General features: G+C 35.3%; 1 protein-coding gene across 1 annotated transcript in view; it reads left to right on the top strand.

Annotated features, from left to right (window-relative positions):
- Positions 1–10,864, top strand: part of LOC105223795 (CUGBP Elav-like family member 2) — a 329,720-nt gene extending 318,856 nt beyond the window's left edge. Inside the window, exons 12-13 of the transcript XR_007421401.1 lie at positions 9,613–9,674; positions 10,636–10,864. The gene's annotated coding sequence lies outside the window, so the exon portion shown is untranslated. The remainder of the gene's footprint in view (positions 1–9,612; positions 9,675–10,635) is intronic.
- Positions 10,865–14,832: the final 3,968 nt, after the last annotated feature.

Genomic DNA, 14,832 nt, shown 5'->3' with positions numbered 1-14,832 from the left:
TTAAAATTTTAAATATTAAATCTTATTTCTTAATAAAGAAAATAAATAATACATTTTTTAAGTATTTTGAAACAAATTCTTTTTCCATGAGTCAGAAAAAAAATGCTATAGTAAATTTGTTAAATTTTTTTTTTTTTGATTTCAAAAATATTTTTTTTTCTAGTTTTTGTTTTAAAATATTTTTCAAAAAAATAATTTTCAAACAACATAAAATATAATATTTCAAAATTTTTTATTAAAGGTTGTTAAAAAAAAAATTTACTAAATTTGGCGCCGTATAGCATTATGTTTCTAGAAGGACACGTCGGCATCAGCGAGGAGTGCGTGGCTATATAAGCCGTGGCAGCGCCAACGTAATCAACCAGTGCTAAGAATAAACTGCTATAGCGTAGACGAGTTGTAAAATAAAGAGATTTTGTTGAAGTGAATTAAACGGTTTTATTTGTCAATACAGAGATACGAACCTAGTAAAGTAAACTAGTAAGGAGTAAATTCGCAACAATTTATATATTTTTTGATTTTTTTTTAAGTTAATTAAAAATACTTTTGTTGATATTTAATTAACAAAAATTATCAATTTATAATAATTTCCAATAATAAACAACCAACTTCACCGCCAATTATTAATCTAAAATACAATTTATCAAACATAATCTGCAATTTCCTGCTGGGTACTTCCTTACGTACACGCATAAGCTTGTATGTGCACCACTACAAGTTTGCAATACAACGGTATATAATTTTCGTATTACGCCTTTCATTTGTATAATGCTCATGTATTTGCTGGAAGTTAATTCGTTATTCATTCTCTTTTTTCTCTCATTTTACTTGCTTACATACATACCTATGGTAATTACAACATAACACACATACAGATGCACATTTACTTGTAAGTCCTATTTTTTCAATATATTTGAAACTGCTTTGTTAATGCATTATCTATCTATATATACATATATACATATGATTATTATAATTACGATTGATGAATTTCTTTGTTCTTTGTAAAGTGCAATCACGTGCCTCTCATTACGTTTCGGGGGCGTGCTTACACCGATTATGCAACTACTCTACATATATTCTTGTATTTTATATCAATAAAGCTTTGTTTCTGTTTGAAATTTCTGTATAAATTTTGTGTTTTTATTTGCTTTTGCGTTTCCTTAGTTTCAGTTTTGGCACACAGACACATACATATATTCAAGTATTTGACTTATTTAGTGTTTAATTTAGTTACGATATTTGAATTCTGTTTGAAGTTGTAAATATCATTATTTTTACTATTTAAAAAAGCTCAGCCTCTGGTTATATCTTAGATAACTATTAATTAGTTAGTTGTATATATAATATTTACCTAAACTTATATGAAGCTTTGTTAAAATTTAATTCTTTTTTGAAAAAGTTATGGGGCGATAATATACGATAGAGTTTAATATACTATGAGGACTTCATGCGAAAAGGTTTTCATATCCAAGTTTTTTCATATTCAAGTTACGAGGCTTCTATTTGAAGCAATACTTGTAGGCGTATCCGGTTCGCACTTCTCTGCTCGCTATCTTTACAATCAGCAGTCTGCGTTAAGAGTCGGTCTAGTCTATTCAATTAAATCCTGTCTAAAACTTAGTGAATCAAGGGCAGCTTATGTTTAAGTCGCATCAAATTGGCAAATGAAGAGTGTTTTAGATAGAATGTTAAGTCGAACTATTTTTGGAAGTCATAAATACTCCTGGAGTGGACTGTTACCCAGTCATGAAGGCGAGAGAATAGCTGACTTTGACATAACTTTCCTATGTTGACACGAGTCAAAAGTGAGTAGGTTCTTTCTAATCCTTCTCTATAGTACAAGTAGCTATTATTTTAGGACAATTTCTCTGAATAATCTTCATTAATGATTTGCCTTTCAGTTTTTTTGGTGGGTTTGTTAGTAAATGGATAATTTGATATTTTTTCTCTCGTAAAAACACAGCTGATGATGTCATTAGCCTTCAAAATGATGTCACAACGCTTTATTGGGTATGCCTGAAGTCGGCCTTCTTATTATAATTTGAACTTTCCATGCTAAAATAGCCTCTGCAGCTGACTTTAAAGGAGAACTCAAAGGCGCACTCTCTCTTTTTCAAAGGGTCGGTAAGCAGAAAAAGGAATTTTCGGGTCAGTTGTTGTTTTGATTTCATCCGAGTCAGCTTATTTGATTTCACAGCGGCCGAGCAGAATAAGTTGGTAGCGCTGGAACTTTTTGCTTAGTTGGACAACTTGGTTGGTTCTAGTAGGGAGCTCACATTTCCCTAGTCGTGATTCTTTCTTTCATTTCTTTCTATTGGCGTGTAACACTTGAGATGAGGGAAAGGAGGAATCGTTATTTACATCACCAATCCCATTTTTCCATTCGAGCCGTTAGCTATTAGGCTACGAATTATCAAGGGAGCTGTAGACGAGGGAGACCAGCTAATACGAGCAAGCCTTGAAAGCGTTGATGTGAAACTTTTTTTTTATAGAAAGTGTTTTCCAATTAGAACTATTAAATATAAATCTCATAGCTGACTATTTTAGAAGCAATGCTTTCGAGGTTCCCTACGTTTTTAAAGAAAAACACAAAAACTTCAAATTTGCTGAGTAATATTTATTAGATACAATATGGCGTTTTCTTGTTGAAATTAAATGTCACCGAGATCACGAGCTCCGAATCGACTCTCCACTGTCTTGGTATATACGACTGCTACATTGTCTTCACTGTGTACTGGACGTGGTCTGTTCGGTCGAATATTATCCAATAATGAATGATAAGTCTCAAGATGGAATGGCGAATAGTACGTTCAGTAGACCGAATACGTTGACCATAAGTTCAGCGAATCGCGCGAAATACATTCTTTACAGAACGTGAATTTTCGTAATAAAGTTGAACGACTTGTAAACGTTGTTCAGGCTTAAGTCTTTCCATGATGGAATTACAAACAATACCGAATAAAAATAATATGACAGCTTGACACGGCTCAAAAAAAGGCTATTGGAAAAAGTACCTCTACTTGGATCAACCTTTATTTTTCAATTTTTTTTAATAATGATAAAAAGTTATGATTTCAGTATACTTTGGCTATGGAAAATTATTAGTAACTTCTTCTATCAATAATAATTTCATACTTAGCTTCCTTGAAACTTTTTAGTGAGCCAGGAATTATTATAATTTTCTAAAAATTTTCTTACTTAAGTGTTCTTGGTATAAAAAAAGTTTGTTTTTAAGACATAAAAAAACACCGAAATCGCTAAATCTTAATATTTAATATATAATATAGTTAGTATATAGCCTAAAGCATACAGTTTTATCTTAATCTTATCCAAAGCGATTCCACAGCTGTATTCAAATTTGAACTTTGACTCGCCTAATAACCGCCATTGTTAGTATTGTTAGTGGCTAAGGCGTATTAATAACCCTCACCTGCACTGTGGCAAGTGAAATATTAGCATTGTTGCTTAACGGTCGGCTTTTGTTGCCACGACGCTTCTTGGGGCTAGGTGAGCAAGCACAAAGGCAATTAACCCAAGCAAATATATAGCTAAATATTACTTACTGGCCAACTAATGAGGGTCAATGGGCAAAGAAATTTGAAAATTAATTCTAATTGGTGGCTGTGCACAATAATTTAGGTCACGTGCTAAATGTTCCTTACAATGCTATGGTGAGAAAGTGACGCACCACGTGTGCGGAAAGGTGGTCTGGACTGCCTCTTGTTATTGTACTATTGTAGTACAATATATGGCGATATCCTCGGAGGTGTGATTGGGGAGGAAAATTATATGGAAGATAATCAGTATTGCGAATTTTTACGGTGCAAAGGGTGCTTACATTTGTTTAAAAACAGGAATCAATAATAGTAATGGAATTAAACAGAATTTTGAATTTATCACCCTCAGGACTGCATTCGTAAGAAGGTATACATTCCCGTCGTTAAAATGTTGCTTCTCATCTTGAAATTAAGACAAGGAATGATAGTTTTCCATAGATCAGTCGTAGTTTGTTTATCAGCATAGACAATTGGCTTGATGTACCCTCCAAACTAATGTGAGATAGATCGTATGTATTGTCAGATGGAGATTTTGTTCAATTTTGGTTATTCGTCATACAGGACGTCAGCGATTTTTGCGAACTTTAAGCGCGACTTGATATCTAATTTTGCTACTTCATATAGTTTTTTGCACTGCGCAGCTCCTAGAAATTTAAGACGGGTTCAAGATAAGACTGCACACAAGAATGGAAGGTGTTAAGCATCTATCTTATGTTTGTATACTTCCAATCACTTTCTGCATGTATCGTCGTGTCTAATACCCATCTGGCACGATTGTTATTCCAGTAAGTTTTTAACTATTAATAGGCCAGGAACCGACCTGCATTCCTTTGGAGACCGTATAAGTAAATCATGCGTATTTCTTCGGAGTTCCTGCACATGTTCTTAGCGAGACTGCATGTTCTTAAGGCATTCCATTTTACCATGGTCCGTCTGTCAGCCTTTTCGGATATTTCATTGTGTATCGGTTTAGTGACTTAAGTACGTATTTATTGTACTGTTTCGGTAGGCAAGCGGACTTAGAACTCTTGGCAATCACATCAGTTATTTTGTTTGCCGACTTTTTTCGTGGCATGGAACCCGTAATATAAGTAGCCGGTTTCCGACAGCCATTTTATCTACTACCTCCCTGCTTCTAAGGATATTCTCCAATGCAATAAGATGCAAAATTATTATTTTAATTGACATCGCCGTATATATTTATATTCTTCATGTTGTTTCATACGCTGCTAGCTGTTTCTGTTTTTGCTTCGCAAAGACTTCCGCCTGTCTGACACTGCAGTATTCTGAAAGCTTGACGGCTCACTTGGGATCCGGCGCCGTGCAATAGACTCCGGCAAGGCCAGAGTCATTTCTGATTCGATGTTACCTGGAAAAATTATTAAGAAAATATTTAAAGACTTTCTTACGATCGATAGTAACTTCAAATATCACAGAGTAAAGAAAATCAAAAATCAACTTTGTGGACCTTCGTATTAAGTTTTGAATTTGTTTAGTTTTGCAGACATTAGAAAGATATTTACAGATGATAATTTCTATCCACTTACTTAAAATATATTATTTATTTTATGGGAACAGTTTCGAGATGACGTGTTCGACCGGAAATTAAAGTATTAGAAAAAGTCGCCAAAGTCTAAGTTTTCATTAAATTTCAATTAAATTAAATCTCTGAGTAACCAAAATTCAAACTGCTTCTTTGCTCACACACCCACTAGGTCTTTGTAGGCAGGCCGAATCAGTTGGAGAAGAGATACAGTGAGCTTCTTTTCCGATGGATCGAAGTTAGGAGATAGAGTAGGAGGTGGAGTATTTCGTCGCGAGCACTCCATTAACTCTGATTTCCGGATATCAGACCACAGTAGAGTCTTTCAAACGGAGGAGGCCTCAATCAAGGTAGCGATAGATATTCCGCTCCGAAGTGCAGCCTACTCCAGAGAGCTGCTGACTGCTTTTTACACATCAGATTTGTATGGGTGTTTGTTCATAGCTAAATCATCGGCAGACTGCAAAGCAGATGAGCTTGTTACGGAGGACACCCTTATTCAAATTTCATCCGGCTGCAAGCGAGTGGATTTTCTGATGCCTTCTTGCGTTCTAGCGTTGGATTTTTGAACTTCACTTCAAAACGGGGACTAACGTTTACAAGGCCGTAAAGCTTTGTTTAAATTTTTAGTTATAGATTTTGCATGAATTTAATTCACTTTCTTGACAATTAAAAAAAAATGTATATTTAAATCACTACTTTGAAATGCTTTCAAGGCTGTAATGAACTTGGTCCATCTAAGTACATGAATCATTAAAAAATACCCACAATACTGATGACACTTCAGCTAACGATTCATAAATATTTAAACTTTTTACAAAATGAAAATACATTTTTTATAGTACGCTCTTCTAGTCATACTTTAATCATGCCGCATTTGCATTTCATTCGAGCGAAACCATAATCAGCGCTAGATGAAAATGTAAACATTTCTCAACAGTTGAACTTGAAAAGAAAAATTGACAATTATCCGTCGTCGAGTCGACTTGCCATTGAAATAATTTTCCTTGGCCACGATTGCGCCATAACAAAGTCTCCTTTGTATGTATAAATATAAGTTTGAGTGGATTTTTTCTACGCTGTCTTCTGCTTTTCCTGCTTCTTCTACTTGGCTTTGCGTTGTCATTTAATTTACTCGCCACATTTAATGGAAGGCAGGGAAAAAAAAGCGAGCTGCAATTAGGAATGCAAGCAGTCGCACGGCGCTGCATTGTCGACTCGATTGCGGTCGTCTCCAACAACAACAACAACTACAGCGTTGAAGTTGCTGGCCATCGCATTCCGTATCACCGCTCTGCACTTGTCCTGTCCATTTGTTTGCTTTATTTCGAAGTTTATTTCCGAGTTTTTCTATTTTCTTCTTAGCATTCATGCACTCATGCATTCATTCATTCAGTCGCTCATGCTTTGCCCGTATTTCTGTATTTATGCAGCGGCGGCCACTACATGGAAATATTTTGCATTTTAATCTCTTCTAAAACGACTCCGCTTTTTGTGCGCTGCCGCTTCGCTCGAAAACTATAAAAGCAAGCAATGTGTTTGTTGAGCTAAGATAAAAATAAAGTGCAATAAATTTTATCAGCAGCGACGTTGTGGCAGCAAAAAATCATCAGCGCCGTGGAGTGAGTGAGAATTTCTTTTCATCAGCTCGTTGCAATCCATGTGACAAATGCAGCGACAGACGCGATGAATGAGCCGACGTTCCGAAACGAATGTGCTGGCAAGGAATTTCATGCTAACACTAGTATGCACTTTACGAACTTGCTTGCGATGAGAGAGCGAACATTTCTTTTTCGCTTACGAAAACACATGTGCTTAGGTTGGTATTAATGAGGGAGCTGAGTGCTTACTTTCCATATTTAATAAATTATTTAAATATTAAAAGAAAATAAATTTTATTAGAGTTGGGAATGAGCACAGTGCCAGAGAGGTAACATTTTGTTTTTATTCGAGTCCAGTAAGCGGAACAAATCCAAGCCAAAGATTGACAATTCGGTGCTTCTTCTTTTTTTGGCGCAGGCAGAGCTTACGCGGTTTTAGCGGAGTGTAGCCAGGTCCTTCTTCACCTGGTCTTTCCAACTATGTGAAGGTCTTCCTCTTCCTCCGCTTTCCTCAGCGGGTACTGCGTCGAATACTCTCTGATATGGAGTGTTTTCATTCACTCAGTCGAAATGACCTCACCAGCGTAGCCGCTGTCTCTTAATTCGCTGAACTATGTCAATGTCGTCGTATATCTCGTACAGCTCATCGTTCCATCGACTGCGGTATTCGCCGTTGCCAATGCGCGAAGGTTCATAAATCTTCTTCAGAACCTTTCTCGTGAAAATTCGTAACACCAACTCATCAGATCTTGTCATTGTACATGCCTAGCCACCATAAAGCAGGACGGGAGTAAAGAGTGACTAATAGAGTCACTCAGCCCGAACTAGCACCAGGACCCCTAGGTATGGATAAAAAATTGCAGTGCTTATCGACAAAACCCCTAGAACTTGCCACAAATTTATTGAGGCGGTTAATATCAATTCTTGCTAATTCGTCGGATTGTTGAAGGCTCCCACGTGAGTGCCTAGGAGGCAATGTCTAGTGAGGATGCCTCTCATTGCAACGATGTGAGCCTTACTGAATTCTTGTAACGTTTCACTCTAAGCTAGAAGGCCCCACAAGAACCGCTTGCTGAGCTTGCGCCAGGTCTATAGATTCAGCACTCCAATGCATGAAGACAGGAGCACCACTGCTCATTTCCATCTTGATGGAAATTGGGTAATTATGTCTTTCCTTGCCTTTACTTTTCCTGACGATTTCGCTGTCGCGAAGCATATGGTATGTGGAAGTAGCTTAATTCTCTATGAGGTGAGGTCCCTGTCAGCGTTCTCAAGGTCTGAGTGGTCTCTACTATCGGAATGGGTGTATACCTTCTTAAAAGGAGCCGCACTTTGTAGTTGCTGCTACTTTGTTGGCTGTCACTTCTGCATGAAAGACACTACAGAGGTCTGGTAACCTGAAAAAAGAGTTCTTTGAGAGCTCCTGATGTGAAATAGTTCATTCCACTTCTTCTCCAAAGGCTCTGTCTAACTGTCATGTGATATGTGTGCGGTAAAGATGCCACCAGGATTAGGTTTCGCAATTTATATTATCAGGAAACCAGTGGAAGTGGGAGAGGATTTTGGAATGTGCCTTTCTGCAGCCCTTAATGTGTTTATTTTCTCGAAGTCTGATGCAATCTTCGCCGCAATGCCACTACCTGGAATGTTCGCGTGTAGAGTAGCATTAAGTGTCAACCTTGGTGTTGTACGTATTACACGGCTGGTGGCAATATGAGCTGAACGTTCCAGCTGTTTAGCGAGCCTGGCTTCACTGAGGACCCTGCACCAGACAAATACACCATACAGTATTGTCTTATCTATGGTTTCGTAAGGCACAACTTTTGTTGAGAAACCCCAACGCTGACTGATAGTGGTGGTTCCTGTTAAAAACTGTGATAACTCGAACAAAATCAAAATAAAAAAAGCTTGTATTGTTTTATGATTAGAATAAGTTTACTACAGTCGAAAGATAAAGGGTGATCCTACTTTCTTAAAGAAAATACACCGAAACTTCTAATTTATTGGGGAATGTTTATCATCATTCGAAACAAGATTCTTTGGCATTTATTTTTTGAAGATTATCTTCTCGAAATGTTGGCTGTGGCCACGTTTCAGATGTTCATCGTTGAGTTGCTGCGATTCAAATTGACTCTCTCCGACCTTCGTGTAGACTTTCAGCTACGATTGTTATATTTTCTTCACTGCGTGCTGGACGTGGTCTTTTTGGTCGAATGTTATCCTATAATGAATGCTAGGGTTTAAGATGGGTGATGTTGTTGCGAGTTAGTAGGCCGATTATTTTGGCCATAAGTTGAGCGAAGCTTGCGAAACACATTCTTTACAGAACGTGAACGTAATAAAGTTGAACGATTTGTAAACGTTGTTCAGGGGTATGTGCTTTCATGACTAAATGTCAAGCAATATCGAATAAAAATAACCTGATAGCTTAACACGACGCACGCGTCATTTGGAACCCCTTTCATATGTATGTTCAAGTATCGATTTCAAAAACGCATTTTATACAGAATAATTGCAAAAAAGTCTCACCTCATTATGCCCTTTTAAGCTGTAAACTTCGTCGTATAGATACCTAGCTGCCTACCTACACTGCCTGATCCGCTGTCCATATTTAGATAAAAAGTAACTAGACTGAGAAAGCATAGACAAAACACACATCTTTATTTTTTCACTTAATTTAATTTTATTTAATGTTTAATTTATGATTGTAGTTGGCCAATATACAATATATGTACGTATATTTAGGATTTTGTTTCAAATAAATCTTATTAAAAATTTGATTTATAGTACAAACATATAGAAAAATAAAATATACAAAATATGTGCTTGTATATACATACATATGTATACTATAAGCTTCTACAGTTACATATTTATACTCTATATTTTGCCTATTTGTTCTTTTCAGCAAATTCGTACATAATGGCGGCCTATTCAAAGCTTTTAAAGCGCATAAAGTTTGTTGTCACGGTAAGTATAATGTAACAAGTCAAAATCACTTTAAATTTATCATAAAAATAGTTTATAATCTTACACAGCGCCACCTAGGGAAGCTTTTAATTAAAAGTAAACTTCAAAGGTGGCTACCTCAAGGAAAAAGCATGAACTACAGCTTTCCGGGATAAGTTAGTCTATTAGTTAGTTTATGTTGATTAATTAGACCCTGAATAGGGTATATTAAGTTGCCATGACGCTTCTAACACCAAGCAGCAAACGGGAACCCTATAAAATCTATTTAAAATGATGAGTGTGAAGAGCTGAGTCAATTTAGACATGTCGGTCTGTCCTTTTGCCAGTTTGTCCGATTGTTTGAATGTCCACGAAATAGTTTCTCCATTTTTGAGATATCAATCTGAAGTTTTGAAGATGTGTTTTCACCCAAGTAACTACTCATTTGACGGAATCATCAATATCACGCCGCCTTAGTAGCTTATATGTAGCTGAAATACAAACTGAAGGATTAAAACGAATTCATTTTTGGAAAACTTTTTTATTTGTGTAGGGTAAAATTGCTTCGGTGTTAAGTATTTTTCTGGTTACTTTCTAACTTTGCGTTTAAAAAAATGAATAAAATAGATATATATTGTGTCGAAAAAGTCTTTTCGTATTTTGAAAATTCGATTTACACTAATGAAAGTTCTACACTGATGGAATAATGTCTCTAGCGGAAAAATTACGAAAAGCGGTCGAAATACAAAAAGACTTTTTCGACTACCCAATAGTGAGCTTTCAATTCCCTTTGGTTGACCCAAATACGTGAATTCTGGTTCACTATTTTATTATACATATTGAGACACATGTATTATAAGAAAGGTTCTAGTAAATTATATACTTTAATTCCCTGAAATAATTTTCCCTTCTCAACTTTAAATCCGCAATCGAACACATAAAAAGTAAATCCATAAACTACAACAAACAATTTCCTTTCCAGGTATTAGTCTCTCGTCGGACCATTGGCAACCTGTTAGTCATGCTACCAACACATCTGCATAATAATTGAAGAGAAAAGAGTATACAAATAGGAAAAAAACCAAACATTGATAACTGTAATATTTGCTGATGAAAAAAATGTAAAATGTCATAATTTGTAAAATAATGTATAAATAGAATAGTACAATTTAAAAAACAGTTGTTCGAAAGAGAAAATTTAATAAAAGAGAGTTGATTGAAAATATTTGGAAAAAAAATCACAGCAAATTGGCATTTATTTGGTTACGTAGTTTTAACAAAAAAAATAAATAGGCATTTTAAAGTGAAATGTGAAGAAAAAGCGCACAGACAAATCAAATTTCCATAACAAAAGTAAAAATTAATAAAACCAAATGCGAAAGCAACGCTAAATTAAAAACCTCAGCTGCTGAAGCTTAAGGCTCGCATTGCTGCCATACTTTATTATTATCGATGGAAATTAAAGGCAGAGCTAACTTTTGGTAGTTGAATAAATTTCCGTAGCAGGCAGAGAGAGGGTAATGAAAATGTAATAAAAACAAAAATAAAAATAGAAACAAAAACAAAAATAAAAACAAAAATAAAAATAAAAACAAAAACCAATATTATTTCAGCAAAATTATCGTATGGTAATTGCTTTGAATGTTTAAATGTGGCTTTAAAATGTAGTTAAGTTAGGTTAAATGAAATAATAGACTTAGAAAAAATATATAAAAATTTAAGAGAACATTTTAAAGCATTTAGTAAATAAATACAAATACAAATTTAAGTACATATTAATATTTAATAAACCAACCCATGCTCTCTTAGGGGATGTTGGAAGAGTTTGGCAGAAGTGTAGTTTATATGAGTAAGCCGAGATGAAGGGGAAAATCATTAAAATGTAATTACTTGCATATACCATATGCATACATACATATATATTTATGTGCCGGAAAATACATATATATATCTATGTATGTGCTAAGTACAGTTTCAGTTATGACTTGCTGTGCACAAAAGCACAGTTTCCAAATTGTGAACCTTGCCAGTGATTCCAATTGCAAGCACAAATCATTATAATTATAATATAATATTTGCTGGATAAGGTTGATTTAATATATACCATGCCATAGATAGAAAAATTTAGGCTTTGCATTGCGACCTATGATCTATTGTGCCCTCTCCTGTATCACATATGGTCACATAGGTCCAACATTCTGAACAATTCTAGGAGCCTGCTGGACGCGACTGAGATGATGTTATCCCTGCCCACTTAGATGGAACATAAGGCCTTGAGCTTGCTTCTGTCAATTGTTGGGCAATCTAGAATTAGGTGTTCTATAATTACTTGTTCCATGTCGCAGAATCCTGAGCCTGTAGTGCCCTGTATAGAGCGCGACATTTCCTTAAATCTTGCGAAGTTGTATCGTACTAGGTGTTTCTTAACATAAGGCATTCCTGCTTCCTTCTTTTTAGTGTGGAACCCCACCACAATTCATGGTTCTGGCCCCATCATCCTGGACGCCTGGCTAGTTCGTGCGCCAGCTCATTCCGGATACTGCTTTATGCCCCGGAACCCAGATTAGGTAATATATATTATACATATCTGCAACTGGTATTTATACCTTATCTAAATACTTTTGCTTTTGTGGCCTTCGTCGTTAATCGAAAAATACCGACCAACTAGTTTCAGAACTGCATTCTGAGGCTTTCTTTTGGATAATTGAACTCACTTTATTTGATGTTGGTTCAAATAGGCATAGAACATAGTTCTATAAACTTTTAAAGCGCTCTCCTAACCACTGCAAAATGTCGGCTGTCGTCGTAAATTAACTACGTTAAGAGTTATCATTTGGAAAGACAACAGGAGTCATATCTTTGCGACCCTTGAACACATCACAAATCTACTTAGGTATTTTAATTCTATGTTCATTTTTTCACCTGGATTTCTAAAAATATGACATTCGGGGTGTTTTTGTCTTGATCTGATAAAGCGGGACATTGTCATCTTCTTCCAGACAGCTGAAACACCTGACATCCGATAAAATACTCACATTTTCCGCATGAAACCCGATCGAACAGAGTCCATTTCGATCTCCTACAACTATTTAAAGATGAGGGGTCGGTAAACTTATTTTTATTTAGCCCTTGACGAGATCATAGAGATCCCTAAATCTCTTTCGATTTACCCTGGGCCAGCCGCACAGTTGTTTGTAGTTGACTAAAGCTGGCTGAGCTGGTCATGAAGTCCAGCAGTCCAGTAGTAAGCTACAAGTAGCTAACGGAGCTCCTAGCCATTACCATTTCGTAGGCTCAACTACCTGTTCTCGCAAGCTCATCAGCTTTAGAGTTACGAAAAACCGCTTTGGCTGGGCACCCACGCCAGTCTGATTATAAAATAACTTTATGCTAGAGATAAGGAATCTTATGTGCACAGTTGACGTACTCAAGTCTAATATCGCTGAGCTATCGGAGTCGATAGTTACCACACTGAAAGAAGGCGGCGCTTCAAAATAGTAGATCTACTGCTGTCATCGTTCAGGAATAAAATTATGTCTTACTGTTGTGTTTCCTTGGTTGAGATACAAAACTTTACCTTGAAAATGCCTGGAAAATTAGAAAGATGTTCTGTGTATAAAATGTTCAACTATGGAAGCTTTGTCTTTCAATTATTGACTGATATTTGCTAATAGGAGACGTTTAGGTTCTTACTTCTAGAAAATGGCTTAAAACCAACCCAGTTAGAATTAATATATAATCATTTTCGGCATCACTTTTCCAGAACTTTCCTAGTATCACCTTCAATCTAATTCTACAAAATGACAAACTCTTCACGATTAAACTCATGACTTCACAATTAACTTCACGATTGAATTTCATTTCATTCACAAATGAGGATCAAGATTTTACTGTAAGTTCATATGTCCTTTGAGAAGACAATTCGTTAAAAAATATTACGGTAAGTCTAGAGGACACTCTTTCTTCCAAATTGTTTCTGCTTTCCATCACCAACAGACGTAGCTCATGCATTATTATTTTCTTCATGAATAGACGGTTTGTGTTCCAAAAGTTCACTGATTTCAAACCAACAAAAAATTGGTGTTCCGCAAGTTCATTGGCTTTGAAACTTACCGAGAAAATATCATTTAAAACCACGCACCAAAAGTACGGCGCATATCTTCCGGTACAGTCAATATATGTTTGTATGTTTGTATATATGCATATATGTAATTATGTATACTTAGGGTACATAATTAATCTTTATATTGAAATATGTAGTATAAAATATCAGTTGTACTTGTACATTGAAGTAGGCGTAAGCAAATAAGATGATGATTGCATGCAATTACCTATTGTGTAAATTCATTGATGTAATTTTTTAGAGAAAAACAAAGCAAGGCTGTGTGTTCTAAAAATAATTAATAAACAATTAAGAGATATATTTCGCTAGGGTGTATTCTCATACAGATATACACAGATCAGATAATAAACTAAGTAAATAAGTTGATGCATAAGTGATGAGCATGAATTGTAATAGTCAAGAGTTTCGGCAATAAGTAAATGAATAACTGTAAATAAATACATGCGTAGACACTAAGTAGTATGTATAGAGATGCTTACATACAAATAAATAAGAAAATGTAACCTAAAATGTAAGAGTTCAATGTAATGTTTAGTAAAATGGTTTAAGCATTTTTTTGAAAAAGTCTCAGTTTTCTTTTTTAATTTGTAGTTGGATTCCGTTTTCACTTTTTTGATGATTTTCACTTTCACTTTCGATTTTTTTGATGATACGTTGTTTTGCACTTCTGGTGACGATATGTAGCTCTGCTTTCTCATATTGCATTGCAAGCCATTTTATGTATTTAGAGGATAATAACTCGGTATTTGCAAGGCTTAGGGCTCATACCACATTCGATGAAGAGTTTCTTTAAGTAATTTAAATGTATAATATACATACCTTAAATGTTATATGTATATCTGTTATTATTCAGGATAACTTGTACAACCTGATACATTTGTTTCCAAATCTTTTTGATTTTGAACTGCGTTTAAGTTTATGTATAGAGATGCTTACATACAAATTCGGAAAAACGAAAATGTAAACTAAAATGTAAGATTCAATGTAATGTTTAGTAAAATGGTTTTAATTTAAGCAATTTAAATTTTAAAAAATAATTTAAAGAAAGATTTATTT

Source organism: Bactrocera dorsalis, chromosome 1, assembly GCF_023373825.1.
Source record: "Bactrocera dorsalis isolate Fly_Bdor chromosome 1, ASM2337382v1, whole genome shotgun sequence".
NCBI classification, from domain to species: domain Eukaryota; kingdom Metazoa; phylum Arthropoda; class Insecta; order Diptera; family Tephritidae; genus Bactrocera; species Bactrocera dorsalis.
This window is presented reverse-complemented; position numbering and strand designations above follow the sequence as displayed.